General features: G+C 46.4%; 1 protein-coding gene across 1 annotated transcript in view; it reads right to left on the reverse strand.

Moving 5' to 3' along the window:
* LOC139273608 (zinc finger protein 850-like) overlaps positions 1-20,390 on the reverse strand; it is a 560,896-nt gene that overhangs the window by 337,667 nt on the left and 202,839 nt on the right. The window lies entirely within an intron of this gene.

Here is a 20,390-nt window from a genome sequence, read left to right on the forward strand (position 1 = left end):
CCAACACCTCTGGGCCCGCTGATCACCGACACCTCTGGGCCCACTGGATTCGCCGACACCTCTGGGCTCGCTGGTCCCACCAACACCTCTGGGCCCGCTGGATCCGCCGACACCTCTGGGCCCGCTGGATCCACCAACACCTCTGGGCCCACTGCTCACCGACACCTCTGGGCCCACTGGATCCGCCGACACCTCTGGGCTCGCTGGTCCCACCAACACCTCTGGGCCCACTGGATCTGCCAACACCTCTGGGCCCACTGGATCCGCCGATGCCACTGGATCCGCCGACGCCTCTGGATCCGCCGACACCTCGGGGCCCATTGGATCCGCCGATGCCTCGGGGCCTGCTCGGCCCACTGACACTTCAGTGCCCAACCTTGGGAAACCTCCTCCCCCCCGACCTTGAGTGACTTCCTCCCATCCCTCGGGCCGATGACCTCCCCTTATCTGACAAAACCCCTCATCCGGCACAGGCCAGGTCCCAAGGGTGCTGGATAAGGGAGGGTCCACCTGTACTCCAGGTGTGGCCTCACCAATGCCCTATACAGTTGTAGCAAGACTTCCTGACTGCAATAAATGCCAATATTCCATTTGCCACACATTTCATTGCAGCAAAGGTTACACTGGGAGAAATGTTCAGTTAGTTTCCATTACAGGCAAAATGCAGAGCAAAAGAGCAGCACACTGGCATCTTAACAGTGTCTCATTGGCCTACAGGCTTTTGTTAAATACATTTGCTGAGTGGATATAAATGGAAACCAGCTTTGCAGGTGTGATGCTCTATTCACCCATCGAAGGTGAGAGAGATGCTGTTGGAGCACACGCTAAGTCCAGTAGCTGAAAGTGATTAACCGACTGGGTTTTATATTTTGTGATCCTGGATCTGTTACCAATACCAGCAAAATTAAAGCCCATGGAATATAATGGACAGTGGCAGCATGGATACGAAATTGGCTAAGTGACAGGAAACAGAGTAGTGGGGAAAGGTTGTTTTTCAGACTGTAGAAGGAATGCAGTGGTGTTCCCCAGGGGTCGGCACTAGGTACCACTGCTTTTCTTGATATATATTAATGACTTAGACTTGGGTCGAAGTCATTAATATATCCAAATTTGCAGATGACACAAAACTTGGAAGTATAGTGAACAGTGAGGAGGATAGTGAAAGACTTCAGGAAGACAGACAGGCTGGTGAAATGAACGGACACCTGACAGATGAAATTTAATGCAGAAAGGTTCAAAGTGATACATTTTGGTGGGAAGAACTAGGAGAGGAAATATAAATGAAAAGGTACAATATTAAATGGGTGCATGAACAGAGAGACCTGGGGGTATATGTGCACAAATCTTTGAAGGTGGCAGCGTGGGTTGAGAAAGCAGTTAAAGAAACTTACGGGATCTTGGGCTTCAACAATAGAGGTATAGAGTACAATGACAGAGAATGGGACGAACTTGGATCTGGACTGAAGGTGATGGAGGTTGAACAGTTTCCCGTTTGTTCTGTAGACTAGCTCCACTCCAGTGGGGAGCTTACTGAGGGTGTGATGCAGCTCTGCAGTAAGGAAGAACGAGAAGAGCGTTGGTGCAATGACACAGCCTTTCTTGACCCCGGTCCGAACGTGAATTGGGTCTGTGGTGGATCCGTTGGTCAGGACCACAGCTTGCATGTCATCATGGAGCAGGCAGAGGATGGTGACAAACTTGGAGGCCAGCTGAATTTGAGGAGACACCTCCATAATACTTCACGGTTGACAGTATCGAAAGCATTTGTGAAGTCAAAGAAGGCCATGTACAGAGGTTGGTATTGTTCCCTGTATTTCTCTTGAATTTGACTCGCGGTGAAGATCACATTCCTTGTTACCCTTAGTGGGCGGAATCTGCATTGCAACTCTGGGAGGAGCTCTTCAACCACAGGGAGAAGGCGATTGAGGAGGATACTTGTCATTGAATTACAGTACGCAGATGACGCTTGCATCTGCGCACACTCAGAGGCCGAACACCAAACCATCGCCAATGCCTTCACAGAAGAGTAGGGGAGCATGGGCCTTACACTAAACATCAGTAAGACAAAAGTCCTCTACCAACCTGCCCCCAATCACACAGTACTGCCCCCCCCCCCCCCCCGATTAGCAAAATCCACAATGAGGCCTTGGACAACGTGAACCATTTCCCATACTTTGGGAACTACTGTCAACAAGGGCAGACATCGATGATAAAGTCCAACACCGCCTTCAGTGCGCCAGTGCAGCCTTCGGTCACCTGAGGAACAGAATGTTTGAAGACAAGGACCTCTGTGCCGGCACAGAGATCATGGTTTACAGAGCAGTAGTGATACCCGCCCTCCTTTATGCTTCAGAGACATGGACAATGTGCAGCAGGCACCTCAAAGCACGAGGAAAGTATCACCAACGCTGCCTTCGCAAGATCCTGCAAATGTATTGGCAGGATAGGTGCACCAACATCAGTGTTCTCGGTCAGGCCAACGTCCCAAGCATCAAAGTATTGACTATGCTCAATCAGCTCTGATGGACGGACCACATTGTCTGCATGCCCGATACGAGACTCTTGAAACAAGCACTCTACTCAGATCTCTGACGTGGCAAGTGAGCCCCAAGTGGGCAGAGGAAATGCTTCAAGGACACCCTTAAAGCCTCCTAGAAAAGGTGAAACATCCCACGGACACCTGGGAATCCCTGGCACAAGACCGCTCAAAGTGGAGGAAAAACATCCGGGAAGGCGCCAAACACCTCGAGTCTCTTCGCCTGGAGCTAGAGGAAGACAAGCCCAAACAGCGGAAGGAGCACACGACAACCCAAGCACCCCACCCACCTGTCCCCTCAAACAAAATCCCATCAACCACCATCTGCCCCACCTGTGACAGAGACTGTAGGTCCCGCATTGGACTCATAAGTCACCTGAGAACTCATTAGTGTAGAAGCAAGTCATCCTCCACTCCGAGGGACTGCCTAAGAAGAAGATAGCGTACAAAAGTGTGGATATTATGATGAACCTGTATAAAATACTGGTTCGGCCTCAACTGGAGTATTGTGTCCAAAGGCAACATAAGAAAAACATTTTTACACAACGAGTTGGTCCAGACCTGCAGTAATCACCGGGCAGTGTAAGCTGAGAGTGCGCTGTGGGGCAGTGGTGCCAGGCGGTAACACGGGAGGTGAGCGAGCTCCAGGGAGAGAGTTTGAGAAACTCTGGGAGAAAAGCACCGAGTGTGGCCCCAGGCACCAAGCCCCGAGCCCCAGGCCCCAAGGGAAAACACTCCACATTATCCACTTTACAAACACCCGGTGTGGTGGGCCTCAGGCCCGAACAAGATCCTACGGGTTCGGCAAGTTCACAAGTGACTGCAGGGGCTGTGTTCTATTATTATTGCTGCTGTTAATCACATCGTGCCCATTTTGACAGTTGGGGATTGTTTCAGCTGATGTTAACAACCCCTATAACTGGGCAGGAGTTTAATATTTTGATATTTCAAATAACACAATGTGTCGGTATTTGATTTCACCAAGATAAGAGGAGACTAATTGAAGTCCTGTTACCGACTGCTCCAATTTTAGGCCTTTTCTCCTTTCTAACGTGATATTATTTCTGTTCTCATACCTTGTAACTCACATGGACAAGTCCCAATTCCTCATTCCTTCCACAGTGCCTCTCCTCATCTTGGTATCTAGGGTTGGCATTGGTAACATGCCTGGAATCACTAAACACAGAACGCAGTCTGTTGATCACTTTCAGCTACTGGACTTAGCGTGTGCCTCACTCACAGCATTTCTCTCACCTTCGATGTGTCAACAGAGCATCACAACTGCAAACATGGTTTCAATTTAAATTTGATTCCACTCGGGAAATGTATTAAAAAATTAAATACGTAAAAATAAACTGATCACATCAAATAATTGGCAAAGGTTTAGAGTCATGAAGATGAACAAGTAAACACATCACGGCCCAATAACCCAGCTCTATATTCAAAGGAGAATCTGTTATCAAACTCCTCGAGTGGACAGATTAGAGAACAATGCTAATTCTAAGAACATCTAGAATCTGTTGTAAATATCTTTCAAATCCTGACTGGTACAATCTGTCAGTTTCTTTTCAGTTGCAGTGAATGGAAGATTAGAGGGATGTTGGCATATGGAACTCGGTTAATTCAGCTTCTGAAAGGTGTTTGTGTTAAGTTCATTTGATAGAGGGAAAATGTGGTTGGTATCATTAGAGAGAGGGAGAGAGAAAGAGAGAGAGACAGAGTTCACTGAGCAACAGTTGGTGTTTGCAACCAACTGGCTGTAGATATTTCCATCGTAGAATGTTTAGATTATAAATATTATGTTGGGATCAGAAATGTCTAAAGACCAGTGGTTTGTGCCTGACACAGGAAGGCCACAGTGTTTTTACTTGCTTCTAATATTGATGCATGTTGAAGAAAATGCAGACTTGTGTCTCTGGACTATGTAATAGCCAGGGACTACTATATTAGGTACTGCTCCAGTTTGATGAGATGTTGATGGCATAGCAAGAGATCCAGCAGTTTTAAGAATTTATCTCCAGTTATCAGCAGACATCGAATGTCACAGCGTGTTGACAAAATTGGACACACAACTATTCTATTGGGTTAAATTATCGGGATCAATTGTTATAGAACTGTTACAGAATTGAATTCCTGTAGAATGGAAAAGTAGTGAAGTTATACTTAACCTGTATCAAACATTGGTTCGGCTGTACTTAAGACTACTGAATACAAATCTAGTTGCCATATTAAAAAAAAGATATAGATGCCCTGGAGGGGCTCCAGCGAAGATTTACAAGGATAATAGCAGAAATGAGGGTATATCTATTCTATAAGGAGAGGCTGCATCTCTTTTCTCTTCAGAAAAAAGGCTGAATGATGACCTAATAGAGTTCTTTAAAATTATGAAAGGTTTTGATAGAGTAGATACAGAGTGAGTGTTTCCACTTGTAGGGGAGAGCATAACTAAAGGCCATCATTATACGATAGTCACCAAGAAATCAAATAGGGAATTGAGAAGAAACCTTTTTACCCAAAGATTGGTGAGAATGTGGAACTTGCTACCACAGGAAGTGGTTTAAGCGAATAGTATAGAAGTATTTAAGGGGAGACTTGTCAAACATTTGAGCGGGAAGGGAATAGAGAGCTATGCTGATAGAATTAGATGAGGACAGACGGGAGGAGGCTCAAGTGGAGTATAAACACCGGCATGGGCTGATGGGCCGAATGGTACGTTTTGGTGCCGTGTATCCCATGTAATCCTGTTTTCCAAGACACACTGCTTGAAGGTGGAGATAAATGACTTGCATCAAAATGCAATTGTTACTTTGCTCTTCTTTGTAACATCACAAAGTCTGGGCATAATTTGTTTGTGAAATTACAATTGATGTGCTGTTCAAGCACATGAGGAGGGAAAGTTAGCTGAAATTTAAGGGGATATCAAGTTTGGTTTTTGAAAAGATCCAGTCTATGTAGTCTTGTCCAAACTACATATTCAGAAAGAATTTTTTGGAGGGAGACTGTTGTGTTGAAAGTAACTAACATCCTTCATTTTGAAGACTGAATTGCTCTCTGGCATATTTTGGGGAATAAAAGGTCCAAGAAGAGTTAAGTTAAAATGGTTTAGTAAAATTAAACAAACAAAATGGGTTATAACTTGGAGCAAGTGGGTTTTAAATATATTATAATATTGTATTAGACAGTAAAAATTCCTCCGGGGCTCATGAATGAAATGGTGACGACTGTATCAAAGTTAACGAGAGGAAGTGAGTGAAGATGTAAGATGAAAACAGGAAAATTACACCATCAATTTATATTTTTTCTAAAATCATTGTTCTTGGGTAAATTGGCATAAATCATCTGGGTGCAATCTGGTAGTAATGCAAATTCTTGTGAAAGTCAGGGAAGTGTAGTAAATTGATAAGATTTCTCTTCAAGATGTTTGTGTCATTGCCTGTATTGAACAATAAGAAAATTGGATTTGATGGCCTGACCACTATGATGGGGTTTATTTTCTCTTTAAAATGTTTTGAATTGGTGTTTCACTGAAGTTAGGCGCAGTGCTGCAGTTAACTGTGGGTGCTGAGCTGTTTCTGGTGAATTAATGTGGACTGTGTTAATTGGGAATAGATTTGTGTGGGATAATTCTGTGCTGAACACATTGTTGGGCTGAGGGTTTATCCTCAGTCCCAGTTAAGAAATGTTGTTGATACCAAATCCAGGGACTACTTACATTATGACACTAAATCCAGGTTCCACTTATACTGTGACACCAAATGCAGGGACCACATGCATTGTGACACCAAATTCAGGGATCACTTACATTCAGACAGTAAAACCAGGGACCAGTGCATTGTGATCTCAAATCCAGGGGGCACTTACCCTATGACACCAAATCCATGGACCACTTACACTGATAAACTAGAGTCAGGGATCACTTACACCATGACACCAAATCCAGGGAGCACTTACCCTGTGACACCAAATCCATGGACCACTTACACTGAGAAACTAGATTCAGGGACCACTCACACGGTGACACCAAATCCAGGGATTACCAAACTGTGACACGAAATCCAGGAACCAGTTACACTGATGCACCAAATCCAGGGACCACTTACACCGAGACACCAATTTATATAGCGCCTTTCACGACCACCAGACGTCTCAAAGTTTTTTTTACAACCAATAAAGTACTTTTTGGAGTGTAGTCACTGTTGTAATGTGGGGAAACTCGGCGGCCAATTGCGCACAGCAAGCTCCCACAAACAGCATTGTGATAATGACCAGATAATCTGTTTTTTTGTTATGTTGACTGAGGGATAAATATTGGCCAGGGCACCGGGGATAACTCCCCCGCTCTCCTTCGAAATAAATGTAGTATCACGGGATCTTTTAGCGTACTTGAAAGAGCAACCGGGGCCTCGGTTTACAGTGCAGTGCACCCCCGGCCTTCTGACTCAGAGACGAGTGTGCTGCATAGAAACATAGAAAATAGGTGCAGGAGCAGGCCATTCAGCCCTTCTAGCCTGCACCGCCATTCAATGAGTTCATGGCTGAACACTGAGACTACAAAATTACATAGGATATACGGCACATAAACGGGTCATTCGGATTATCCAGTCCATGCCGGCGTTCATGTCCCGCTCTGGAATTACAGAGCCTCAACATGAGGAATGGTAATCTTCAGCCCAAGTATAGGGGGTTATCAAGATCAGAAGAAACAAACTCTAGCTGCCAGAATGAGCATGGTTCCTGCTCAAAGCAATCACGATAAATCCAGGTCTATTCACGAACGTGGGCATTCAATGGCGGGTATTTTCCCCACCATTCACCGCGGCGGAGAATGTGCCGCACCCAGCCGACAGGAGCCCAGCGCGCAAGCACGGGACCCGCCTTGGTTTGGAGCATGCGCGGTGCGTGTAATGGTGGATAGGGACAGTATTAAGCGGCTGCGGACAACTCGGCAAGATTCAGCGGGGCGGAGGGGCGTAATGGATCCGCGAGTGGCTGGAGAGGGTTCCTAAACAACTGGTGTATGGCACAAGCCCGGAATAATAACCTTAACCCCCCATACATTTGCAGCTCGCGACTTTCTCAAGGTCACAGGCCCAGGCTAACGGCCGCCATCTTTGTGCAGGAAGGCCGGTTCAGCGCTCCGCCATCTTGGAACAGTGACTAACAATGCGCATGCGCGGCTCTCTTGGTACAAAGTGTGGGTGGGGCTTCAGTGTGTGGTCCCAACTGGGTCCAAGTGTCCGTGATAATATTCACAGCCTCAGTTATTTTTCTCTCACTCTCCACACATTGGATTTCTCGCCATCTCTCCTAAAGATGCTACTCAGTTTACATCTCACACATTTATAGCAAGAGCCCCAGAGATGGGTCCCCTTCTATAGTCCTAGGGCTGGAATGCCCCGTCTACAGTCCCAGGGTTAGAATCCCCATGTACAGTCCCAGGTTTGGAATCCCCATGTACAGTCTCAGGGTTGGAAGCCCCGTGTACACTCCCAGGGTTAGAATCCCCATGTACAGTCCCAGAGTTCGAATCTCCATGTACAGTCCCAGGGTTAGAATCTCCATGTACAGCCCCAGGGTTAGAATCTCCATGTACAGTCCCAGGGTTGGAATCGCCATGTACAGTCCCAGGGTTTGAATCCCCATGTACAGTCCCTGGTTTGGAATCCCCATGTACAGTCCCAGAGTTAGCATCTCCATGTACAGTCCCAGAGTTAGAATTCCCATGTACAGTCCCAGGGTTAGAATCTCCATGTGCAGTCCCAGGTTTGGAATCCACATGTATAGTCCCAGGGTTGGAATCCCCATGTACAGTCGCAGGATTAGGATCCCCATCTACAGCACCAGGGTTGGAATCCTGGGACTGTACACAGACAAAGAAAAAAAGAGAGGCCTTGAATCTGAGTTGGGAAAACAATCATAGAAACATGATTCAGTTTCTATACTAATATATTTCAAATCAAATCCAATGAATTGTTGCAAGTAACATATTCCTTTCATGCCAAGTGGGAAACAAGTGATGTCTGGGATGTGCAGAGTGTTTGCGCCTGGTTACACAGCGTGTCTCGTGCCCGCTCCCCATAACCCCTTATCCCATTATCGTTTAAGAAACTGTCTATTTCCATCTTAAATTTATTCAATGTCCCAGCGTCCACAGCTCTCTGAGGCAGCAAAGTCCACAGATTTACAACCCTCTGAGAGAATAAATTTCTCCTCATCTCTGTTTTAAATGGGCAGCCACTTATTCTAAGACCATGCCCTCTAGTTCTAGTCTCTCCCATCAATGGAAACAACATCTCTGCATCCACCTTGTCAAGCCTCCTCATAATCTTATACGTTTCGATAAGATCACCTCTCATTCTTCTTAATTCCAATGAGTAGAGGCTCAACCCACTCAACCTTTCCTCATAAGTCGACCCCCTCATCTCCAGAATCAACCTAGTGAACCTTCTCTGAACTGCCTCCAAAGCAAGGAGTGGATGAGGAACTTCAGTTATGTGGAGAGACTGGAGAATGTTTTCTCCGGAGAGCAGAAAAGGATAAAAGGAGATTTGATAGAGATGTACAAAAAGAATAAAAATGGAGAAAGTGTTTCCAGTGGCAGAAGGGTAGGTAACCAGAGGAGTCAGACTTCAGATTATTGGAAAAAGAACCGGAGGTGAGATGTAGAATCATTTGTTACACAGTGACTAGTTGTGACTTGGAATGCTCTGCCTGAAAGGGTAGTGAAAGCAGATTCAATAGTAACTTTCAAAAGGGAATTGGATAAATATTTGAAGGGGAATATACCGTGCTACAGGTAAAGAGCAGAGGAGTGAGACTCGTTGAATAGTTCTACCAAAAGGCTGGCAGAGACACGCTGGGCTGAATGACCTCCTTCTGTGCTGTACCACTCTCCAACAATGGCGGATAGTCTTACCCAGAGTGCCCTGCGTGGGGGAATATTCCCTATCTCCATCAGCAGGGGGTGGGGGCAACGCACGGGCAGGGCTGATCCCAGAGAGTGCTTTCCTGCGCAGAGCGGCTCCCGGAGACTGAGCAGAGCAACACCGAGTGCAGGTCTCAGACCCCAAGTCAGAGCCGCAGGGCCTGGCAGACATGCGGTCAGCGCTCCGGCACCAGGAAGCCCCCGGGGCAGCACCTCCCCCACACAAGGAAAACAACAACTTGCATTTATAAAGCAGGCCGCTCTGTGTCAGGGTGGGCGCTGGATGCGGAGGTTGGTCCCACGCCTCCTGTATGGGTCTGTTTGTTGCATCAGTTTGAGATGGAGGAGAAGTTGCTGGGTTTAACCCCCAGTACTCTGAGCCCAATAATTTCCCATGCGAGACTGTCAAGAGAGGTAGGTTCCCTTCCCTGAAGGACATTAGTGACCAGTTGGGTTTTTAACGACAATCTGCCAGCTTCTTTGGTGACATTTCTCCAGTGCCAGCCCTACAAATATACAGATTCATTAAGCTCAATTTCACAACCTGTCTTTATGTTTTGGTAGGTTCTCTCTCAAGCTTCCTTTTTCCTGTTTGAAATTCATTTTACAGGGTGTCAAAAGGGGAGGATTTGCAGACGGAAATCTCAAACTAAATGTCACGTCAAGATCTCACAGAGTTACTCGATACATCGGGACGGAAATATGATCGGCCTTTGAACATGAAAGCTAAAAGCACCGTTCACAGCAGGGAGAAACGGTACACATGCTCTGTGTGTGGACAAGGCTTCAGCCTATCATCTCACCTGGAGAGGCACAAGCACAGTCACACTGGGGAGAGGCCATTCACCTGCTTTGTATGTGTGCAGGATTTCATTCGGTCATCCAACCTGCTGACACACCAGCGAGTTCACACTGGGGAAGAGACCATTTACCTGCGCAGTGTGTGAGAAGGGATTCACTCAGTCATACCACCTTGTAACTCACCAGCGAATTCACACTGGGGAGAAGCCGTTCACCTGCTCCGTGTATTGCAAGAGATTCGCTCAGTCATCCGAACTGCTGACACACCAGTGAGTTCACACTGGGGAGAGACCGTTCAGTTGCTCTAATTGTGGGAAGGATTCACTCGGTCATCTCACCTGCTGATACACCAGCGAGTTCATACTGGGGTGAGGCCGTTCACCTGCTCTGAATGTGGGAAGACTTTCACTCAGTCATCCGACCTGCTGAGACACCAGCAATTTCACACTGGGGAGAAACCGTTCACCTGCTCTGAGTGTGGGAAGGGGTTCAATCAGCCATCCCACATGCTGAAACACCAGTGAGTTCACAAATGACTGCAAGGTTTGGATTCTGCTGTTGTTGCTGCTGGATTAAATCATGTTCATTCTGACTGCTGGAGTTTGTTTCTGCTGGTGTTGATAATCTTTTAACTGAGCTGGAGTTTAATATTTTGATATTTCAAATCACACAGCTTGTCAATATTTAATGTCTCCAAGATAAGAGGAGATTAATTGATGTCATGTTACTGACTGCTACATTTTTGGGCTTTTTCTCCTTTCTAACTCTACATTATTTCAGTTTTCATACCTTCAGTTACTTCATGGACAAGTCCCAGCTCCCCATACCTCCCAGCTTGCCTCTCCTAGCCTTGGGATGCAGCGATGATATCGGTAACACGCCTGGGATCACGAAACACAAAACCCAGCCTGTTAATCACTTTCAGCTACTGGACTTTGCGTTTGCCCCACAGCATCTCTCCCACCTTCGATATGTCAATAGAACATCACGCTTGCAAACCTCGTCTTGAATTTAAATCCACTCAGAAAATATATTTAACCAAATATAAACAAGTAAATACATCATGGCCCAATAATGCAACTTTATATTCACAGCAAGAATTCTGTTATCTAACTCCTCGAGTAGACAAAAAATAAATATCCCAAATATAAGAACTCCTCAAATCCTTCAATACCTTTCAAATCATGACCAGTTCCTCCTTATTCTAGAATTCCCCATCCCCGTGGGAGTCGATAATGATCAAAAACTGCTAATTGGAAATTTCGAAAAAATTTTCTCTTTCTGGTGTTTAAAGCTGACCAGTTTCTTCTCTCAGAGAATCTCCAAGGAGACTCTTTGATTTAAACACAGATCTCCCCTCTCTTTTATCTGGGATTAGAATTACTGGGAATTTGAAAACCTGACCACTCAAAAGGGCCCGTCAGTCATATGCAAACTGAACCAATCACACAGCTCGGTGTCAGTGTGAACTATTCCTCTCTCCAGCCTGTACCGATGAAACTTGTAACACTGAGGCTGAAATTCCACTTCCGTGTGCTGGGGTGCAGGCAGTGCTGGGCACAGAGGGAGCAGCGAACTGGGTTCAGAGTGGGCATGCTGGCTTTGCCCTTTCCTGGGGTTTTCCCCTGAGCATGTGCTGGGGCCCAGTGGGCTTTCACTGCTCTGGGGTATTTCTGGGTGTGTCCTCACTGCCCCTGAAATTCCCACACATTGCCCCCTGAGTGTGAGGTCAGAGCTCTGTGCCTTTAAACACCGGAGTGAAGCCAAGTCCTGCAGGCACATAGTCGTCAGGAGGAGTTTCTAACTGTCTAGACCGACCTTTTGGGGAAATTAATCCCACTTTTCGGCCAGTTGTGTTTTTTCCCCATTGTTCCGTTTCCTGTTCCCTTGGTTTAAATCTTTATTTGTTCCCTTTGGTTTGGTTTCGTTTTCACTGCTGGGCCTCCCACTAAATGCACTTTGTCTGATCTGCCCTTGGGAATTAGCAGACCCATGGCAACACTGGTCAGACATTCTATTCCACAGAATCTGCTAGTTGGAAACTCTAATCAGATCAGGGGAAAGAACAGGGTTTGTCTGTTATTGACCACAATATAAGCTTAAACCAGAGTGGGTAATAGATTAGATTTATAATGTGCGATGTTTATACCTATAATTGTGAAACTATAAGAAATAATACAATTAACAGTAGGCAGAGTATTCTAGGGATATTAAGAACATTACTGAAAAAGAGTATCTGCTGGGATCCAGGAAATGTGTTCAAGTTCCAGCTGTCTTTTCTTTGCTTCCTGCCAAAACCCAGCAAAGAAGAGTCCAGTACCAGAGATGGATCACTGCAGGGTATAAAAGTGAAGGGACACTGATGTAAGGGGGCAGTCAGGACTGGAGATACCGGAGATCAAGCTCAGGGTGCCCGAGGTTCCATCCAGCGGGCTGACCTTGTGTCAGTTACTGTGGACACGCGGGACTTGCATGTTTACTCTGACTGATGGATCAATACAAGATACAGTACTGGGCAGAAAATCTGCTCATCTTGTATTTCTTATTAAAATTGCTGACACTGGATTCGCAAACCCGCTAATTAATATCACATGGCATAAGCTATAATATGACATCTCTTTACTGTTCCAGTCTACTCCTTTTACATTTTTACTATTAAATCTACTTTTCCGACCATTGTCTTCTCCCAAAATATATCACCTCATATTTCTCTGCATTAAATTTCATATGACATCTACCAGAGCCATTTACTAACCTGGGCATTCACACAGACGTCACTTGCAGTCCTCACAGTTGGTCATGGTTCCAGATTTGGTGTCATCTGGAAAGTCTGATCGTGTGCCCCATATACCCAAGTCCAGATCCTGTCTCTATATTAACCACTACTCTCTGTTTTCTGCCTTTTACCCAACTTCCTGTCCACACTGCCCCATTCCCTTTAATATCATGAGCCTTCATTTGATTAACAAATCTCATGTCCGGCATCTTATCAAACACGTTTTGCCAATCCATCTGCACAACATCCACTGCATTTCCTTTCTCACTGCACTCTGTTATTTTCTGAAATAATCCCTGCTGTCTGTCCTGAATGAATCCATTTCACTACAAAATGTTGCAATGTTTGCTCCACACCACAGGGTTTCATCTGTTTAAAGCCAAAACATAAAGGTCCACAAAGCATCCCCGCGGCAAACTCTAGGAGAGGGAGGAAATGAGCGTCTGTAAAAGAAGGAGACCGTGAGGGAGCGTCTGTAAATGGAGAATTGTTGACTGGTCAGGGAGTGTCTAGAAATGGTGACTGGTGAGGGAGCATCTATAAATGAAGGAACAATAGAGAACATTCAGGGAGAATCTGTAAATGGAGGAGAAATGGTGACTGGTCAGGGAGTGTCTGTAAATGAAGGAGGAATGGTGACTGGTCAGGGAGCGTCAGTAAATGAAGAAATGGGGACGGGTCAGGGAGCATCTGCAAATGAAGGAAGAATAGGGACTGGTTAGGGAATGTCTAAATGAAGGAAAAATTGTGACTGGTCAGGGAGCGTCTGTAAATGAAGGAGAAATAGTGACTGGGTTCAGTTGTGCACTCACTGGTTCCTCTCTCTACCCTGTCATATATAATATTTGTGGAGGACTTTTACTAAATCAGGTCAAAAAAATGATAAATGATACAGAAAGTAACTGATTTCACATCTTATGTAGAGGGAGCTTTACGCTGTATCTAGCCCGTGCTTTACCTGCCCTGGGAGTGTTTGATAGGAGTTTATAGAGGGATCTTTACCTGACCTGGGAGGGTTTCATGGGACAGTTTAGAGTGAGCTTTACTCAGTATCTATCTGGTGCTGGACTTGACGTGGGAGTGTTTTATGGCTACTTTAAATATGCTTTCCACTGTGTCTAACACATACTGTACCTGATCTGGGAGTTTTGTTGCGTAGTTTAAATATGCTTTACACTGTATGTAAGCCAAGCTGTACGTGACCTGGGAGTGTTTGATGGGACAGTGTAGAGCAGTGGTGGACAAAATACGATTCGTGGGCCATATCCAGCCCGCCAAGACATTCTATCCATCCCGCTGGATGGGACAGAAATAGAACCGCTAGCCGGAGCTCGAGCTGCACATTCGTATATCCACTTTCACTTCTCATGGGTCAGAAACAGAACCGAACTGCAGCCAAAGAAAAACCATAGTAATACTTCATTCAAAATAATAATTCACAAAATCGATTCACCCCGGCCGATTAAAAGGATTAATTCCGTGAGTCTGGGCCCCAATGGCGGATGTAGGTACCCAGAATGCACTGCGTACTAGAATATGCCCTATCCAATTTAGAGTGGGGTCATGGCTGCTCATCTCCACAGAAGAAAGTGACCGGCGCTGCATCTTTCCTCTCCCGGTATCCATAGTATGACGGCAGGGGAGTTCTCATCTGGCACCAATTGGGACGGCATTAATAATCTTTGCAGAGGGACATGAGGATAACAGAGGTGGGAAATTGATGCTGACACAGGCTCTAATGAGGGTACAGTTCTGTTTCACAGTACTGATTTACAAAGGTTGTGACAGTCTTGGATCTGGCCTGGAGACGACGAAGGTTGAACAGGTTCCCACTGGTTCTGTAGTTTAGTTCCACTCCAGCGGGGAGCTTGTTGAGTGTGAGGTGGCGCATTGTAGCGAGGAAGATCCAGAAGAGGGTTGGCATGATGACGCAGCCCTGCTTGACCCCGGTCCGGACGTGGATTAGGTCTGTGATGGATCCGTCATCGTGGAGCAGATGGAGGATGGTGACAAACTTTTGGGGGCAGCCGAAGCGGAGGAGGACGCTCCATAGTCCCTCACGGTTGACAGTATCAAAGGCTTTTGTAAGATCAAAGAAGGTCATGTACAAGGGCTGCTGCTGTTTCCTGCATTTCTCTTGCAGCTGTCATCGCCAGCATCAAAGCACTGACCACACTCGACCAGCTCCGTTGGGTGGGCCATATTGTCTGCATGCCTGACACAAGACTCCCAAAGCAAGCGCTCTACTCGGAATGTTTACACAGCAAGGGAGCCCAAGGTGGGCAGAGGAAACGTATCAAGGACATCCTCAAAGCCTCCTTGATAAAATGCAACATTCCCACTGACACCTGGGAGTCCCTGGCCAAAGACCACCCTAAGTGAAGAAAGTGCATCTGGGAGGCCGCTGAGCATCTCGAGTCTCGTCACCGAGAGCATGCAGAAACCAAGCGCAGGCAGTGGAAGAAGTGTGTGGTAAACAAGTCCCACCCACCCTTTCCTTCAATGACTGTCCATCTCACCTGTGACAGAGACTGTAATTCCCATATTGGACTGTTGAATTAGCTAAGAACTCACTTTTAGAGTGGTAACAAGTCTTCCTTGATTTCGAGGGACTGCCTATGATGATGATGATGATTTACAGAGATCAGAAGATACCACAACATTTTCAACTTTTATCTTTGATTCATTTCTAGGCGGTATCGACTACATGTTGTGTATGTAAGATAGCATCTGACTACTATCTGAATTTATGTTTATGCAATGTTCATGTTTATCAAATGTTCTCTCTAATTTTATTTCCACGCGTGGTCCCTTTAAATTTGCTGTTTGGCTACGAGGCAGTCGCACATGCGCAGTGTCTCTTCCAGTGGCAGGAGCAGGGGATGGCCCTGTGCGGGACCATGTGATTGTTGCTGACTGTGCGGCCACGTGCCTTAGGGCCAACGTTGGTGGGCGGCCCTCAACAGCTCAACAAAACTTGTTAAGTGGCCCTCCAGCCCAAATAATTGCCCACCCCAGGTCGAGGTGATGGAAGCCATGGCGAGTTGCTGCATCTTGTAGATGGTTCACACTGCAGCCATGGTGCACTGGTGGAATGTTATTAAATAAACACGTCTGTTAACAAATATAAACAGCAATCCCAAGCGCCCAGATCAGTTGTAACTGGGTTGTAATGGTTCACATTAAGGACACACATGAGATAATAACAAGGCATTGTTGTGTGTATTGTACCACATTGTAATGCCAGAGTCCTGGAGAGTTTGGAGGGGACTTGATGAATGATCTGAGAATAATTGTGTTATGGGCAGGAGGGTAAGACTGACCAATGGCTGTGTTCCTGGAAGTGCAAATATGCCCCGCTCTTAAAGCTGTGTGGGGCAGAAGAAACAGACAGAAGGGCGGATATAGAATGACAGACTTTCCAATATGGTGTCCATTCCATTATAACCACATACCATGACCTCTGCTGCAGACCCGGGATCACAGGGTGGGGAAAATAACCATCGCAAAGAAATGAAGGGACACCTGATCGGTGAACTCCTGGTAAACTGTGGGAGGGAGTAGGAGCTGGAACTCCAAATAGAGAAATACTACCGATTAAGAAGGATTACTTCCCAGAACTTATTGTTCATAGAGTTAAACCTTTAGGGCTGAGGGCACAGGAGTAAAACTGTAAGTAAATCCTTGATGGTTGTGACTGCTCCCGTGAGACACTGCAGTGGATCCCAGCAGAGGATCCGGCTGTAGATCCCCACAGACCATTTAGGGAGTGCAAGATACTGAAGGATTCTTTCACGGCTCTTTAAAGAGAGGAAATATCCCCAATAAATCATTATACACAAACGGATAGTTCCGGAGATTCAGAACACATGGGAACAGCTCTTGTAGTATGTCCACAGGTGAATGGGACTTTGAGGTCCAGTGTTGATTGGTGGAAATTCAGCGCCAGGATCAATTGATCACAGACACCCTTCACCAAAATCAATGATCTCCGCCCACTCTGAGCAAAGCTGAGCTGCTCCCCGCCATGGCCAGTGATTCCAGCAGAGGAATGTCGCTTTTACAGCCCGGAGCAAAGGGCTTTCACCCACTGCTGGACTTTCTGAGTTTACTGGTTCCAGTCAATCAGCAATAATCTGAATCTACCCAGCATCTCCCGGGGTGTAATTTTCAAACTCTGACACTGTGCTGGGACAGCATTGCAGTATCGGCCAAAGGCACCACATGGGCCTTAGACAAAGACCCAGAGAGCCTGCCAATACAATTTGGTTTCATGCCCTACACTAGCCCCATTGTGGTCTCTCTCAGGGGGATTTCCTGCCCGTTGTGCAGGGTCCGGAGTATTTTCTGTGGTGTGGGTCGATAATATAAAGAACTGCCGCTGATTTTATGAGATAATAAAACAAGAGGGATGGAGCTTATCAATCCCAGCACAACATGTCCCCTCTGTACAGTGCGGGGAGACATGGGGCAGATACCGGGGCTTCCTTCATGTGGACCGTGGCGACAACTGATGTAACTGGGGAGACAATGGGTTCTGTTCGATTCTAAAACATGGAACGGTTCATTGTTCCTGACTGTCAATGATGCATTATTGGAGAAGGTTAAATTGGAATTATGATTAAAATGTTCCTCGTTAAAGATTTTGGATCTTTGATGCTGGCAGTTCTGCCCTAATGGAGCAGGAAGATGATCCAAGCCAGGCCTGGTCCAGATTTAATTTCACAGCAGGACTTCAGACTAGTTCCAGGAACAGCTCCTGCTCCCAGTCTCTGAGACACCGGCTCCTCACACTTGGACACTCTGTCCACAGTCTCACCCAGTCTCTGAGATACTGGCTCCTCACACTTGGACCCCAATTGTTATTCACTGTCACTGTTTATATTCCTCTATCCTCTGCTGCTGGAGTTCTCTCACCACTCGGCAGGGTGCTGTTTGCGAGTAGATTTCCATCCGGAGGTTTAGCGGGATGTCTGCTCAGTCCTGGCCATTTCTGAGGAGGACACAAACAACCTTCCGGATATAAAAGGGGTCGGAGGGTCCAGTAAGGAGGAGGAACTGAGGGAAATCCTTATTAGTCGGGAAATTGTGTTGGGGAAATTGATGGGATTGAAGGCCGATAAATCCCCAGGGCCTGATGGACTGCATCCCAGAGTACTTAAGGAAGTGGCCTTGGAAATAGTGGATGCATTGACAGTCATTTTCCAACATTCCATTGACTCTGGATCAGTTCCTATGGAGTGGAGGGTAGCCAATGTAACCCCACTTTTTAAAAAAGGAGGGAGAGAGAAAACAGGGAATTACAGACCGGTCAGCCTGACATCGGTAGTGGGTAAAATGATGGAATCAATTATTAAGGATGTCATCGCAGCGCATTTGGAAAGAGGTAATATGATAGGTCCAAGTCAGCATGGATTTGTGAAAGGGAAATCATGCTTGACAAATCTTCTGGAATTTTTTGAGGATGTTTCCAGTAGAGTGGACAAGGGAGAACTAGTTGATGTGGTATATTTGGACTTTCAGAAGGCTTTCGACAAGGTCCCACACAAGAGATTAATGTGCAAAGTTAAAGCACATGGGATTGGGGGTAGTGTGCTGACATGGATTGAGAACTGGTTGTTAGATAGGAAGCAAAGAGTAGGAGTAAATGGGGACTTTTCAGAATGGCAGGCAGTGACTAGTGGGGTACCGCAAGGTTCTGTGCTGGGGCCCCAGCTGTTTACACTGTACATTAATGATTTAGACGAGGGGATTAAATGTAGTATCTCCAAATTTGCGGATGACACTAAGTTGGGTGGCAGTGTGAGCTGCAAGGAGGATTCTATGAGGCTGCAGAGCGACTTGGATAGGTTAGGTGAGTGGGCAAATGCATGGCAGATGAAGTATAATGTGGATAAATGTGAGGTTATCCACTTTGGTGGTAAAAACAGAGAGACAGACTATTATCTGAATGGTGACAGATTAGGAAAAGGGCAGGTGCAAAGAGACCTGGGTGTCATGGTACATCAGTCATTGAAGGTTGGCATGCAGGTACAGCAGGCGGTTAAGAAAGCAAATGGCATGTTGGCCTTCATAGCGAGGGGATTTGAGTACAAGGGCAGGGAGGTGTTGCTACAATTGTACAGGGCCTTGGTGAGGCCACACCTGGAGTATTGTGTACAGTTTTGGTCTCCTAACCTGAGGAAGGACATTCTTGCTATTGAGGGAGTGCAGCGAAGGTTCACCAGACTGATTCCCGGGATGGCAGAACTGACCTATCAAGAAAGACTGGATCAACTGGGCTTGTATTCACTGCAGTTCAGAAGAATGAGAGGGGACCTCATAGAAACGTTTAAAATTCTGACGGGGTTAGACAGGTTAGATGCAGGAAGAATGTTCCCAATGTTGGGGAAGTCCAGAACCAGGGGACACAGTCTAAGGATAAGGGGGAAGCCATTTAGGACCGAGATGAGGAGGAATTTCTTCACCCAGAGAGTGGTGAACCTGTGGAATTCTCTACCACAGAAAGTTGTTGAGGCCAATTCACTAAATATATTCAAAAAGGAGTTAGATGAAGTCCTTACTACTAGGGGAATCAAGGGGTATGGTGAGAAAGCAGGAATGGGGTACTGAAGTTGCATGTTCAGCCATGAACTCATTGAATGGCGGTGCAGGCTAGAAGGGCCGAATGGCCTACTCCTGCACCTATTTTCTATGTTTCTATGTTATCTGCAAGGCGCTGTGAGACCTCCAGCCACTGGAGGCGGTGTGGACAAGAGCCAGAGGCTGATGCTGGTGTCAAAGGACTGAGGTTTGAGATAGACTGGGGAAACATGGGCTTCACAAACTGAAAAGGAGAAGCTGGAAGGAGCTCAGGAAAAGGTGGTTATGCGGGTGGAAAAGTGGGACTTCGAAACATCACTTTAAGTTAAATTTTGAGAGAAGGACTCTGGGACACGGGGTAACACTGAGCGAAGATAAACTCAGGATCAATATCAGGAATTCCTCTCCCCCAGAGAGTGAGCAACACTTGGAGCGGATTCTAGGTGGAGCTGGGGGTGACACTCACTGCCAAGGGAAATCTCCTCCTACTGGTCCTGGTCTGTGTTCTCCATCGGCCTTTTGCCCTCAGGTGGTCCTGGGTTGTATTTCACACAATAAGAACAAGCCAAAGAATGTGTGAATGTGAGACTTCAGTGTGAGAGGAATCAGCTTCCTCAGACACTGCTGTGGTCCAGAAAGTTTCACAAACGAAATGCTGCATTGCCATGTCATTGCTGCAGTGATTTCACCGCCAGATTCCCTGCCCCGCCCAAGGCAGGATCCCAATATCGGGCGGTAACTGGACCATGTGCTTCCGCCACATATTGGAT

Source organism: Pristiophorus japonicus, chromosome 9 (assembly GCF_044704955.1).
Source record: "Pristiophorus japonicus isolate sPriJap1 chromosome 9, sPriJap1.hap1, whole genome shotgun sequence".
Classification (NCBI taxonomy): domain Eukaryota; kingdom Metazoa; phylum Chordata; class Chondrichthyes; family Pristiophoridae; genus Pristiophorus; species Pristiophorus japonicus.